Genomic DNA, 14,264 nt, shown 5'->3' on the forward strand with positions numbered 1-14,264 from the left:
ACTCAATTTTTGAGGTGGAAAGAACTTTACCAAGAAGGCATTGACTAGCTTTTCCCAAGAGTCCAGGCTTTCTTTAGGTTGAGAGTCCAACCATGTTCTAGCTCTGTCTCTTACAGCAAAAGGAAATAGCATCAGTCTGTAGACCTCAGGGTCAACCCCATTAGTCTTGACAGTGTCATAGATTTGCAAGAATTCAGCTAAAAACTGATGAGGATCTTCCAATGGAAGTCCATGGAACTTGCAATTCTGTTGCATTAGAGAAACTAATTGAGGCTTAAGCTCAAAGTTGTTTGCTCCAATGGCAGGGATAGAGATGCTTCTCCCATAAAAGTTGGGAGTAGGTGCAGTAAAGTCACCCAGCACCTTCCTTGCATTTGTTGGCATTGTTGTTGTTTTCGGCTGCCATAGGTTCTTCTTCTTTGAAGATTTCTGTTAGGTCCTCTACAGAGAGTTGTGCTTTGGCTTCTCTTAGCTTTCTTTTCAAGGTTCTTTCAGGTTCAGGATCAGCCTCAACAAGAATGCTTTTGTCCTTGCTCCTGCTCATAAGAAAGAGAAGGGAACAAGAAAATGTGGAATCCTCTATGTCACAGTATAGAGATTCCTTTAGGTGTCAGAGGAAAAGAAAAGTAGAAGACAGAAGTAGAAAATTCGAACTTATCAAAGAAGATGGAGTTCGAATTTTGTATTAAGGAATAGTGTTAGTCCATAAATAGAAGGATGTGAGAAGAAGGGAAGTAATTTTCGAAAATTAAGTAAAAGATTTTGAAAACATTTTTGAAAATTACTAATTGATTTTCGAAAATGAAAGTGGAAAAGAAATCAAGTGATTTTTGAAAAAGATTTTGAAATTAGAAATCAAAAAGATTTGATTGAAAACTATTTTGAAAAAGATGTGGTTAAGAAGATATGATTAGTTTTAAAAAGATGTGATTGAGAAGATATGATTTGAAAAACATTTTAAAAAGATTTGATTTTGAAAATTAAAAACTTGGCTAACAAGAAAAGATATGATTCAAACATTAAACCTTTCTCAACAGAAAAGGCAACATACTTGAAATGTTGAATCAAATCATTGATTGATAGCAAGTATTTTAAAAAATAGAAAGAAATTGATTTTGAAAACATATGATTGAAAAGATATGATTTGAAAAAGATTTGATTTTGAAAAACCTTGAAAACTTGAAAAAAAAAATTGCATTGAAAACAAAATCTTCCCTCTTGTGCCATCCTGGCGTTAAACGCCCAGAATGGTGCACATTCTGGCGTTTAACGCCCAAAACTATACCCTTTTGGGCGTTAAACGCCCAACCAGGTACCCTGGCTGGCGTTTAAACGCCAGTCTGTCCTTCTTCACTGGGCGTTTTGAACGCCCAGCTTTTTCTGTGTAATTCCTCTGCTGTATGTTCTGAATCTTCAATTCTCTGTATTATTGACTTGAGAAGACACAAATTAAAAATATTTTTGGATTTTTAATAATAAGGAAAAATCAAAATGCAACAAGAATCAAATAACAATGCATGCAAGACACCAAACTTAACAGTTTGTATACTACTGACACTAATGAGAATGCATATGAGACACACAAAACACTCAAGTCAAGAGAATTTAAAGATTAGAGTAAGAAATCATCAAGAACCTCTTGAAGATCACTAAGACACATGAATGTATGCATGCAATTGACACCAAACTTAAAATGAAACTAGTGTCTCAACAAGAAACATAGAATATTTTTTGTTTTTATGATTTTGTAAATTTTTTTGTGCTTTTTCGAAAATTAAGTGGAAAAAGATATCAAAGTTCTTAATGAGAATTCCAGGAATCAGTGCAATGCTAGTCTAAGACTCTGGTCCAGGAATTAGACATGGCTTCACAGCCAGCCAAGCTTTCAAGGAAAGCTTCGGTCCAAAACACTAGACATGGCCAATGGCCAGCCAAGCCTTAGCAGATCACTGCTCCAAAAGCAAGATTGATAGAAATCAACAAGCTCTTGTGATGATAAGTTGAAACCTCGGTCCAATGGAATTAGACATGGCTTCACAGCCAGACAGATTTCAACAAATCATCATGAAAATCTAGAATTCATCTTTAAGAACTCCGAAAAAAAATACCTAATCTAAGCAACAAGATGAACCGTCAGTTGTCCATACTCGAACAATCCCCGGCAACGGCGCCAAAAACTTGATAGCGCGAAATTGTGATCAATACTTTTCACAAATCAAATAATCCCCGGTAATGAATCCAAAAACTTGGTGTTCAATACCATGGCATAAACACAACTTTGCACAACTAACCAACAAGTGTACTGGGTCATTCAAGTAATAAACCTTACGCGAGTAAGGGTCGATCCCACAGAGATTGTTGGTATGAAGCAAGCTATGGTCACCTTGTAAATCTTAGTCAGGCAAACTCAAATGGGTATGGTGATATGCGAATAAAATATAAAGATAAAGATAGAGATACTTATGTAATTCATTGGTAGGAATTTCAGATAAGCGTATGAAGATGCTTGTCCCTTCCGTCTCTTTGCTTTCCTACTGTCTTCATCCAATTCTTCCTACTCCTTTCCATGGCAAGCTTAAGCAAGGGTTTCACCGTTGTCAGTGGCTACCTCCCATCCTCTCAGTGGAAATGTTCAACGCACCCTGTCACGGCACGGCTATCCATCTGTCGGTTCTCGATCAGGCCGGAATAGAATCCAGTGATTCTTTTGCGTCTGTCACCAACGCCCTGCCTTCAGGAGTTTGAAGCACGTCACAGTCATTCAATCATTGAATCCTACTCAGAATACCACAGACAAGGTTAGACCTTCCGGATTCTCTTGAACGCCGCCATCAGTCCTAGCCTATACCACGAAGACTCTGATCTCACGGAATTGCTGGCTCGGTTGTCAGGCGAGCACTCGGTTGTCAGGCGATCAACCATGCATCGTGTATCAGGAATCCAAGAGATATTCACCCAATCAAAGGTAGAACGGAGGTGGTTGTCAGTCACACGTTCATAGGTGAGAATGATGATGAGTGTCACAGATCATCATATTCATCAAGTTGAAGAACAAGTGATATCTTAGAACAAGAACAAGCAGAATTGAATAGAAGAACAATAGTAATTGCATTAATACTCGAGGTACAGCAGAGCTCCACACCTTAATCTATGGTGTGTAGAAACTCCACCGTTGAAAATACATAAGAACAAGGTCTAGGCATGGCCGAATGGCCAGCCTCCCAGTGATCTAAGATAGCATCAAAACAAAGATAACTACCCAGATATCTCAATACAATAGTAAAAGGTCCTACTTATAGAGAACTAGTAGCCTAAGGTTTACAGAGATGAGTAAATGACATAAAAATCCACTTCCGGGCCCACTTGGTGTGTGCTTGGGCTGAGCATTGAAGCATTTTCGTGTAGAGACTCTTCTTGGAGTTAAACGCCAGCTTTGGTGCCAGTTTGGGCGTTTAACTCCCATCCTTGTGCCAGTTCCGGCGTTTAATGCTGGGATTTCTGAGGGTGACTTTGTACGCCAGTTTGGGCCATCAAATCTTGGGCAAAGTATGGACTATCATATATTGCTGGAAAGCCAGGATGTCTACTTTCCAACGCCATTGAGAGCGCGCCAATTGGGCTTCTGTAGCTCCAGAAAATTCACTTCGAGTGCAGGGAGGTCAGAATCCAACAGCATCTGCAGTCCTTTTTAGTCTCTGAATCAGATTTTTGCTCAGGTCCCTCAATTTCAGCCAGAAAATACCTGAAATCACAGAAAAACACACAAACTCATAGTAAAGTCTAGAAAAGTGAATTTTAACTAAAAACTAATAAAAATATACTAAAAACTAACTAGATCATACTAAAAACATACTAAAAACAATGCCAAAACTAACTAGATCATACTAAAAACATACTAAAAACTACAAATTATCCGCTCATCAGCAGGAACAGGGAAAAATGCACTCTTGTTGAAATTGATCCAGAACCTGAAAGGACTCTGAAGAGAAAATTAAGAGAAGCTAAATTACAACAATCCAGAAATAACCTTTCAGAAATTTTCGAACAAGAGAAGGAGATTGCAGCCGAAAATAATAATAATAATGCAAGGAGAATGCTTGGTGACTTCACAAAGCCAACGTCCAAGTTTGATGGAAGAAGCATCTCCATTCCTGCCATTGGAGCCAATAACTTTGAGCTGAAACCTCAGCTAGTTGCCTTAATGCAACAAAACTGCAAGTTTTATGGGCTTCCATCTGAAGATCCTTATCAGTTTTTAACTGAGTTCTTGCAGATCTGTGAGACTGTAAAGACAAATGGAGTTGATCCTGAAGTCTACAGACTCATGCTTTTCCCTTTTGCTGTAAGAGACAGAGCTAGAATATGGTTGGATTCACAACCTAAGGATAGCCTAGACTCCTGGTATAAGCTGGTCACTGCCTTCTTAGATAAATTCTTTCCTCCTCAAAAGCTGAGCAAGCTGAGAGTGGATATTCAAACCTTCAAACAAAAAGATGGTGAATGCCTCTATGAAGCTTGGGAAAGATACAAGCAGCTGACCAAAAGATGTCCATCTGACATGTTTTCAGAATGGACCCTATTAGATATATTCTATTATGGTCTCTCTGAATTTTCGAAAATGTCATTGGACCATTCTGCAGGTGAATCTATTCACCTGAAGAAAACGCCTGAAGAGGCTCAAGAACTCATTGACATGGTTGCAAACAACCAATTCATGTATACCTCTGACAGGAATTTCGTGAATAATGGGATACCTCAGAAGAAAGGAGTTCTTGAAATTGATGCTCTGAATGCCATCTTGGCTCAGAATAAAGTGTTGACTCAACAGGTCAACATGATCTCTCAAAATCTGAATAGATTGCAACATGCATCCAACAGTACTAGAGAGGCAGCTTCTGAAGAAGCTTATGATCCTGAGAACCCTGCCATGGCAGAGGTTAATTACATGGGTGAACCATATGGAAACACCTATAATCTATCATGAAGAAATCATCCAAATTTCTCCTGGAAGGATCAACAAAAGCCTCAACAAGGCTTTAACAATGGTGGACGCAATAGGCTGAGCAATAGCAAGCCATATCCATCATCTTCTCAGCAACAGACAGAGAATTCTGAACAAAACACTTCTAATTTAGCCAATATAGTCTCTGATCTGTCAAAGGCCACTTTCAATTTCATGAATGAAACAAGATCCTACATTAGAAATTTGGAGGCACAAGTGGGCCAGCTGAGTAAGAAAGTCATTGAAACTCCTCCCAGTATTCTCCCAAGTAATACAGAAGAGAATCCAAAAGGAGAGTGCAAGGCCATTGATTTAGTCAATATGGCCGAATGCACAAGGGAAGAGGAGGACAAAAATCCTAGTGAGGAAGACCTCCTGGGACGTCCCTCAAGCAAGAAGGAGTTTCCTATTAAGGATCCAAAGGAATCTGAGGCTCATATAGAGACCATAGAGATTCCATTAAATCTCCTTCTGCCATTCATGAGCTCTGAAGACTATTCATCCTCTGAAGAGGATGAAGATGTGACTGGAGAGCAAATTGCTCAATACTTAGGAGTTATCATGAAGCTGAATGCCAAGTTGTTTGGTAATGAGACTTGGGAAAGTGAACCTCCCTTGCTCATTAGTGAACTAGATACTTGGATTCAGAAAACTTTACCTCAAAAGAAACAAGATCCTGGCAAGTTCCTAATACCTTGTACCATAGGCACCATGAGCTTTGAAAAAGCTCTATGTGATCTAGGGTCAGGGATAAATCTTATGCCACTCTCTGTAATGGAGAAGCTAGGGATCATTGAGGTACAACCTGCCTTGTTCTCATTACAATTGGCAGATAAGTCATTGAGACAAGCTTATGGAATAGTAGAGGACGTGTTAGTAAAGGTTGAAGGCCTTTACATCCCTGCTGATTTCATAATCTTAGACACTAGGAAGGAAGAGGATGATTGCATCATCCTTGGAAGACCTTTCCTAGCCACAGCAGAAGCTGTGATAGATGTCAACAGAGGTGAGTTAGTCCTTCAATTGAATGGGGACTACCTTGTGTTTAAGGCACATGACCATCCCTCTGTGACAAAAGAGAGTAAGGATGAAGAGCTTCTCTTAGTTCAGAGTCAAGAAGAGCCCACACAGTCAAACTCTAAGTTTGGTGTTGTGAGGCCACAACCAAACTCTAAGTTTGGTGTTAAGACCCCATGTCCAAACTCTAAGTTTGGTGTTGGGACTACACTAACATTGACCTGATCACCTTGTGGCTCCATGAGAGCCACTGTCAAGCTATTGACATTAAAGAAGCGCTTGTTGGGAGACAACCCAATTTTAATTATCTAATTTTTATTTTATTGTTATTTTGTGTTTTATTAGGTACATGATCATGAGGAGTCACGAAAAAAATCATAAAAATTAAAAACAGAGTCAAAAACAGAAGAAAAATATTTTTCATCTTGGAGGACGCACAGGCTGGCGTTCAACGCCAGTAAGATGCATCTGGCCGGCGTTCAACGCCAAAACAGAGCACCATTCTGGCGCTGAATGCCAGAAACAAGCAACATTCTGGCGCTGAACGCCAGGAATGTGCCCAGAGAAGAAAAGCTAGCGCTGAACGCCAGTAACAAGCATGAAACTGGCGTTCAACGCCAGAAACATGCTTTACATGGGCGTTGAACGCCCAGAACGTGCACCAATGGGCGTTTAAACGCCAGAATGGTGTGCAAAGGCATTTTACATGCCTATTTGGTGCAGGGATGGAATTCTTTGACACCTCAGGATCCTGTGGATCCCACAGGATCACCTCAGGATCTGTGGACCCCACAGGATGCCCACCTACCATATTCCCTAATTACACTCTCCTAATCCTAATCACACTTTCCTACTCCCCATGTCACACTTCCCAACACTCCTCACCAATCACCTCAATTCCTCTTTCCAATTGCCCCATTCACCACTCACATCAACCCACTCTTCCCCATAAACCCCACCTACCTTCATAAAATTCAAATTCAATTTCCCACCCATTCCCACCCAAAATGGCCAAACATACACCCTCCCCTCTCCCTATAAATACCCTTCCATTCTCCTTCATTTTCACACAACACAAACCCCTCTTCTCCCACTTAGCCGAACCTACCTCTCTCCCTCTCTACCATATTTCTTCTTCTTCTTCTTCTCTTCTTTCTTCTCTTGCTCGAGGGCGAGCAATATTTTAAGTTTGGTGTGGTAAAAGCATAAGCTTTTTGTTTTTCCATTACCATCAATGGCACCAAAGGCCGGAGTATCCTCTAGAAAAGGAAAAGGGAAGACAAAAGCTTCCACCTCCGAGTCATGGGAGATGGAAAGATTCATCTCTAAGAGCCATCAAGACCACTTTTATGATGTTGTGGCAAAGAAGAAGGTGATCCCCGAGGTCCCTTTCAAGCTCAAAAAGAATGAGTATCCGGAGATCTGACATGAGATCCAAAGAAGAGGTTGGGAAGTCTTAACCAACCCCATGCAACAAGTCAGAATCTTAATGGTTCAAGAGTTCTATGCCAATGCATGGATCACTAGGAACCATGATCAAAGTATGAACCCGAATCCAAAGAACTACCTCACAATGGTTCGGGGGAAATACTTAGATTTTAGTCCGGAAAATGTGAGGTTGGCGTTTCACTTGCCCATGATGCAAGGAGATGAACGCCCCTACACTAGAAGGGTCAACTTTAATCAAAGGTTGGACCAAGTCCTAATGGACATATGTGTGGAAGGAGCCTAATGGAGAATAGACTCCAAAGGCAAGCCAGTTCAACTAAGAAGACTGGATCTCAAGCCTGTGGCTAGAGGATGGTTGGAGTTCATCCAACGCTCCATCATTCCTACTAGCAACCGATCTGAAGTTACTGTGGATCGGGCCATCATGATTCACAGCATCATGATTGGAGAGGAAGTAGAAGTTCATGAGGTCATCTCCAATGAACTCTACAAAATAGCCGACAAGCCCTCACCCATGGCACGGCTAGCCTTCCCTCACCTTATTTGCCATCTGTGTTACTCAGCCGGAGTTATCATAGAAGGAGATATCCCCATTGAAGAGGATAAGCCCATCACCAAGAAGAGGATGGAGCAAGCAAGAGAGACCATGCACGGTTCTCAAGAGATGCATGAGGAAGCTCATCATCAAGAAATCCCTGAGATGCCTCAAGGGATGCACTTTCCTCCCAACAACTATTGGGAGCAACTCAACACCTCCTTAGAAGATTTGAGCCACAATGTGGAACAATTAAGGGTGGAACATCATGAGCACTCCATCATTCTCCAAGAAATAAGAGAAGATCAAAGAGCAATGAGGGAGGAGCAACAAAGGCAAGGAAGGGACATAGAAGAGCTTAAGGACATTGTTGGTCCTTCAAGAAGAAGACGCCACTAAAGGTGGATTCATTCCTTGTTCTTTATTTCTTTTTGTTTTCGGTTTTTAATGTTGTGTTTATCTATGTTTTGTGTCTCTACTTCATGATCACTAGTATGTAACCATGCCTTAAAGCTATGAATAAAATCCATTAGTCCTTCACCTCTCTTAAATGAAAAATGTTTTAATTCAAAAGAACAAGAAGTACATGAATTTCGAATTTATCCTTGAATTTAATTTAATTATATTGATGTGGTGACAATACTTTTTGTTTTCTAAATGAATGATTGAACAGTGCATATGTCTTTTAATCTTGTTGTTTATGATTGTTAAAAATTGTTGGCTCTTGAAAGAATGATGAACAAAGAGAAATGTTATTGATGATCTGAAAAAAATCATGAAATTGATTCTTGAAGCAAGAAAAAGCAGTGAAAAAGAAAGCTTGTGCGAAAAAAAAAATTTGGCGAAAAAAAAATAGAAAGAAAAAGAAAAAGCAAGCAGAAAAAGCCAATAGCCCTTAAAACCAAAAGGCAAGGGTAAAAAGGGTCCAAGGCTTTGAGCATCAATGGATAGGAGGGCCCAAGGAAATTAAATCCAGGCATAAGCGGCTAAATCAAGCTGTCCCTAACCATGTGCTTGTGTCATGAAGGTCCAAGTGAAAAGCTTGAGACTGAGTGGTTAAAGTTTTGATCCAAAGCAAAAAGAGTGTGCTTAAGAGCTCTGGACACCACTAACTGGGGACTTTAGCAAAGCTAAGTCACAATCTGAAAAGGTTCACCCAGTTATGTGTCTGTGGCATTTATGTATCCGGTGGTAATACTGGAAAACAAAGTGCTTAGGGCCACGGCCAAGACTCATAAGTAGCTGTGTTCAAGAATCAACATGCTTAACTAGGAAAGTCAATAACACTATCCAAAATTCTAAGTTGCCAGAGACGCCAATCACTCTGAACTTCAAAGGAAAAAGTGAGATGCCAAAACTGTTCAGAGGCAAAAAGCTACAAGTCCCGCTCATCTAATTATAATTAATATTCATTGATAATTCGAAATTTATAGTATATTCTCTTCTTTTATCCTATTTGATTTTAAGTTTCTTGGGAACAAGCAACAATTTAAGTTTGGTGTTGTGATGAGCGGATAATTTATACGCTTTTTGGCATTGTTTTTAGATAGTTTTTAGTAAGTTTGAGCTACTTTTAGGGATGTTTTCATTAGTTTTTATGTTAAATTCACATTTCTGGACTTTACTATGAGTTTGTGTATTTTTCTGTGATTTCAGGTAAATTCTGGCTGAAATTGAGGGACTTGAGCAAAACTCTGAAAAAGGCTGACAAAAGGACTGCTGATGCTGTTGGAATCTGACCTCCCTACACTCGAAATGGATTTTCTGGTGCTACAGAACTCCAATTGGCGCGCTCTCAACGGAGTTGGAAAGTAGACATCCAGAGCTTTCCAGCAATATATAATAGTTCATACTTCATTCGGAAATTGACGACGTAACTTGGCGTTGAACGCCAAGTACATGCTACTGTCTGGAGTTAAACGCCAGAAAAACGTCATGATCCGGAGTTGAACGCCCAAAACACGTCATAACTTGGAGTTCAACTCCAAGAAAAGCCTCATCTCGTGGATAGATCAAGCTCAGCCCAAGCATACACCAAGTGGGCCCCGGAAGTGGATTTATGCATCAATTACTTACTTATGTAAACCCTAGTAGCTAGTCTAGTATAAATAGGATAAGTTACTATTGTATTAGACATCTTTTGACAGTTTAATCTCTTGACTGTTTAGCCTTTGATTATTCGGTCTCTTGATCACTCAAGGGGGCTGGCCATTCGGCCATGCCTGAACCTTTTACTTATGTATTTTCAACAGTGGAGTTTCTGCACACCATAGATTAAGGGTGTGGAGCTCTGCTGTACCTCAAGTTTCAATACAATTATTATTACTTTCTATTCAATTCTCTTCTATTCTTATTCCAAGATATACGTTACACTTAACTTTGATGAATGTGATGATCCGTGACACTCATCATCATTCTCACCTATGAACGCGCATGACTGACAACCACTTCCGTTCTACTCTTGGCCGGGCGCATATCTCTTAGATTCCCCAACAGAATCTTCGTGGTATAAGCTAGATAGATGGCGGCATTCATGAGGATCCGGAAAGTCTAAACCTTGTCTGTGGTATTCCGAGTAGGATTCTGGGATTGAATGACTGTGACGAGCTTCAAACTCCTGAAGGCTGGGCGTGATGACAAGCGCAAAAGAATCAAGGGATTCTATTCCAACCTGATTGAGAACTGACAGATGATTAGCCGTGCTGTGACAGAGCATAGGAACGTTTTCACTAAGAGGATGGGATGTAGCCATTGACAACGGTGATGCCCTACATACAGCTTGCCATGGAAAGGAGTAGGAAGAATTGGATGACTGTAATAGGAAAGTAGAGATTCAAGAGGAGCACAGCATCTCCATACACTTATCTGAAATTATCACTATTGATTTACATAAGTATTTCTATCCCTTTTATTTTCCAATTATTATTAATTTTCGAAAACCCATAAACCAGTTTAATCTGCCTAACTGAGATTTACAAGGTGACCATAGCTTGCTTCATACCAACAATCTCTGTGGGATCGACCCTTACTCACGTAAGGTTTATTACTTGGACGACCCAGTACACTTGCTGGTTAGTTGAACGGAGTTGTGAACTATGGTATTGGCATCATGTTTTTTGGCGCCATTACCAGGGAATGAAAAGCAATGAATTTTGCAAAATGGAATAACAATTGAATCACAATTTCGTCCACCACTCGTCACAGTCATTCAATCCTTGGATCCTACTCAGAATACCACAGACAAGGTTTAGACCTTCCGGATTCTCTTGAATGCCGCCATCAATTCTAGCTTATACCACGAAGATTCTGATTAAGGAACCCAAGAGATATCTACTCAATCTAAGGTAGAACAGAGGTGGTTGTCAGGAACACGTTCATAGGTGAGAATGATGATGAGTGTCACGGATCATCATATTCATCAAGTTTAGGAACAAGTGATATCTTAGAATAGAAGCAAGCGTGATTGAATGAAAAATAGTAGTAATTGCATTAATCCATCAAGACACAGCAGAGCTCCTCACCCCCAACCATGGGGTTTAGAGACTCATGCTGTAGAAGATACAATGAGAAACGTGTAAAGTGTCATCCGATCCAGATACAATATCAAAAGGTCCTATTAATAGTGAACTAGTAACCTAGGGTATACAGAAATGAGTAAATGACGTAAAAATCCACTTCCGGGGTCCACTTGGTGTGTGCTTGGGCTGAGCATTGAAGATTTTATGTGTAGATACTTTTTCTGGAGTTAAACGCCAGCTTTTATGCCAGTTTGGGCGTTTAACTCCAATTTTTGTGCCAGTTCTGGCGTTAAACGCCGGGAATTCTGAAGCTGATTTGCAACGCCGATTTGGGCCATCAAATCTCGGACAAAGTATGGACTATTATGCATTGCTGGAAAGCCCAGGATGTCTACTTTCCAACGCAATTAAGAGCGCACCAATTGGGATTCTGTAGCTCTAGAAAATCCACTTTGAGTGCAGGGAGATCAGAATCCAACAGCATCTGCAGTCCTTTTTCAGCCTTTGAATCAGATTTTTGCTCAGGTCCCTCAATTTTAGCCAGAAATTACCTGAAATCACAGAAAAATACACAAACTCATAGTAAAGCTCAGAGAAGTGAATTTTAAATAAAAACTAATTAAAACATACTAAAAACTAACTAAAATGTACTAAAAACATACTAAAAATAGTGCCAAAAAGCGTATAAATTATCTGCTCATCAAGCTCCTAAGGACTTTGCTGAGTGGAGATGCATTAAGAATGAAGAAGGTATTTGGAGTGACATTCAGAGTTTTGTAGCACCTATGGAGATCTGGGTGTTCTCTGAACTTGTGAATAAGAGCAGGCTGGCTGAGGAATGTATGAGAAAGGCTGCAACAGAAAAGGGAAGCATGAGGATGCCTTTCCAGAGAACTTCGGGGAGAAATTATGCACCTAGGGGCAGACAGTTCAAGCGTGGCAGCTTTGTCCCTCAGAACAATCAGGGGCAAAGCAACTTCAGGAGGCCAATGCTAATCAAGGAAAAAGACAAGGGAAGTAACCACAGCAGGACTTGAGTTGTCACAGATGCGGGAAGTACCATTCAGGACCATGTAGGTTTAGGACTAGAGTATGTTATTCCTGTGGACAGCCTGGACACTTGGCCAATAATTGCCCGGAGAAGAAGAGGTATGAGACTGGCAGGGTACAGCAACCGGGGAGAGTATACACTACCTCTTCAGTAGGCGTTGAGGGGTCAAAGACACTGATTAAAGGTAATTGTGAGATGGCTGGTAAAACTTTGAATGCCTTATTTGATTATGGAGCTTGGTGCACGGAATTGTGATTCACACTTTCACAACTCTGGTACAACTAACTAACAAGTGCACTGGGTCGTCCAAGTAATACCTTACGTGAGTAAGGGTCGATCCCACGGAGATTGCCAGCTTGAAGCAAGCTATGGTTATCCTGTAACTCTTAGTTAGGATATTAGTAATAAAAATGATTTTGTTTGTAAAAAGTGAAAGAGCATGAAATTAGTTATACTTTTTGTTCAGTAATGGAGAACAGGTTGAGGTTTAGAGATGCTCTGTTTTCTGAATTTTTGCTTTCCTACTGTCTTCTTCTCCAAACACGCATGGTTCCATCTATGGCAAGCTATATGTTGGTGGATCACCATTGTCAATGGCTACCATCCATCCTCTCAATGAAAATGGTCCAGGTATGGTTTCTGTACGGCTAATCAACTATCGGATCTCTCGTCTCGGATGAAAAATACCAGGCATAGCTACCGCATGGCTAATCATCTGTCGGTTCTCACTTGGTTCTAGCCTCTACCACGAAGGTTTTGATCTCATGAGTTTTAATGCTTTGTTGTCAGGAGATGCAGGTCAAACTCATGGATTAGAACCCCAAGAGATGCACACTCAAGCTGTCGCCCAATGACTACGTTGAGCTCAGATAGAACGGAAGTGGTTGTCAAGTACGCGTTCATAAATTTGAGAATGATAATGAGTGTCATGGATCATTACATTCTTCATATTAAAGTACGAGTGAATATCTTAGAACAGAAACAAGCGTGATTGAATAGAAAACAATAGTAATTGCATTAATCCATTGAAACACAGCAGAGCTCCTCACCCCTACCTATGGGGTTTAGAGACTCATGCCGTAGAAGATACAATATGAGATGTAAAATGTCATAAGTCCTCAATTGAATCTCTAAAAGTAGTTTTTATACTAAATCAGTAACCTAGGTTTATAGAAAATGAGTAATTAAGTGCAGATAGTGTAGAAATCCACTTCCGGGACCCACTTGGTGAGTGTTTGGACTGAGCTTTGAAGCTTTCACATGCATAGGCCATTCTTGGAGTTAAACGCCAGCTTGGGTGCCAATTTGTGCGTTTAACTCCAGCTCTGGTGCCAATTCCTTTAGCTGGCGTTTAAACGCTAGTTTGGACCATCAAATCTCAGGCAAAGTATGGACTATTATACATTACTGGAAAGTCCAAGATGTTAGATTTTCAGCCCAATTGAGATTGCACCAATTGAATTTTTGTAGCTCCAGAAAAATGCATTTGAGTGCAGGGAGGTCAGAATCTAACAACATCTGTAGTCCTTTCTCAGCCTCTGAATCAGATAATTGCTCAGGTCCCTCAATTTCAGCCAGAAAATACCTGAAATTATAGAAAAAGACACAAACTCATAGTAAAGTCTAGAAATGTGATTTTTGAATTAAAATTAATAAAAATATAATAAAAAGTGAACAAAACATGCTAAAAAC

The 14,264-nt window shown here is 40.2% G+C and overlaps 1 non-coding gene across 1 annotated transcript; it reads right to left on the reverse strand.

The window, feature by feature from the left end:
• Window positions 1–4,456: 4,456 nt before the first annotated feature.
• Window positions 4,457–4,560, reverse strand: LOC112699723 (small nucleolar RNA R71). Its single transcript, XR_003152664.1, has one exon. It is a non-coding gene; the product is annotated as a small nucleolar RNA R71 (small nucleolar RNA).
• Window positions 4,561–14,264: the final 9,704 nt, after the last annotated feature.

Source organism: Arachis hypogaea, chromosome 6 (genome assembly GCF_003086295.3).
Source record: "Arachis hypogaea cultivar Tifrunner chromosome 6, arahy.Tifrunner.gnm2.J5K5, whole genome shotgun sequence".
Lineage (NCBI taxonomy): Eukaryota > Viridiplantae > Streptophyta > Magnoliopsida > Fabales > Fabaceae > Arachis > Arachis hypogaea.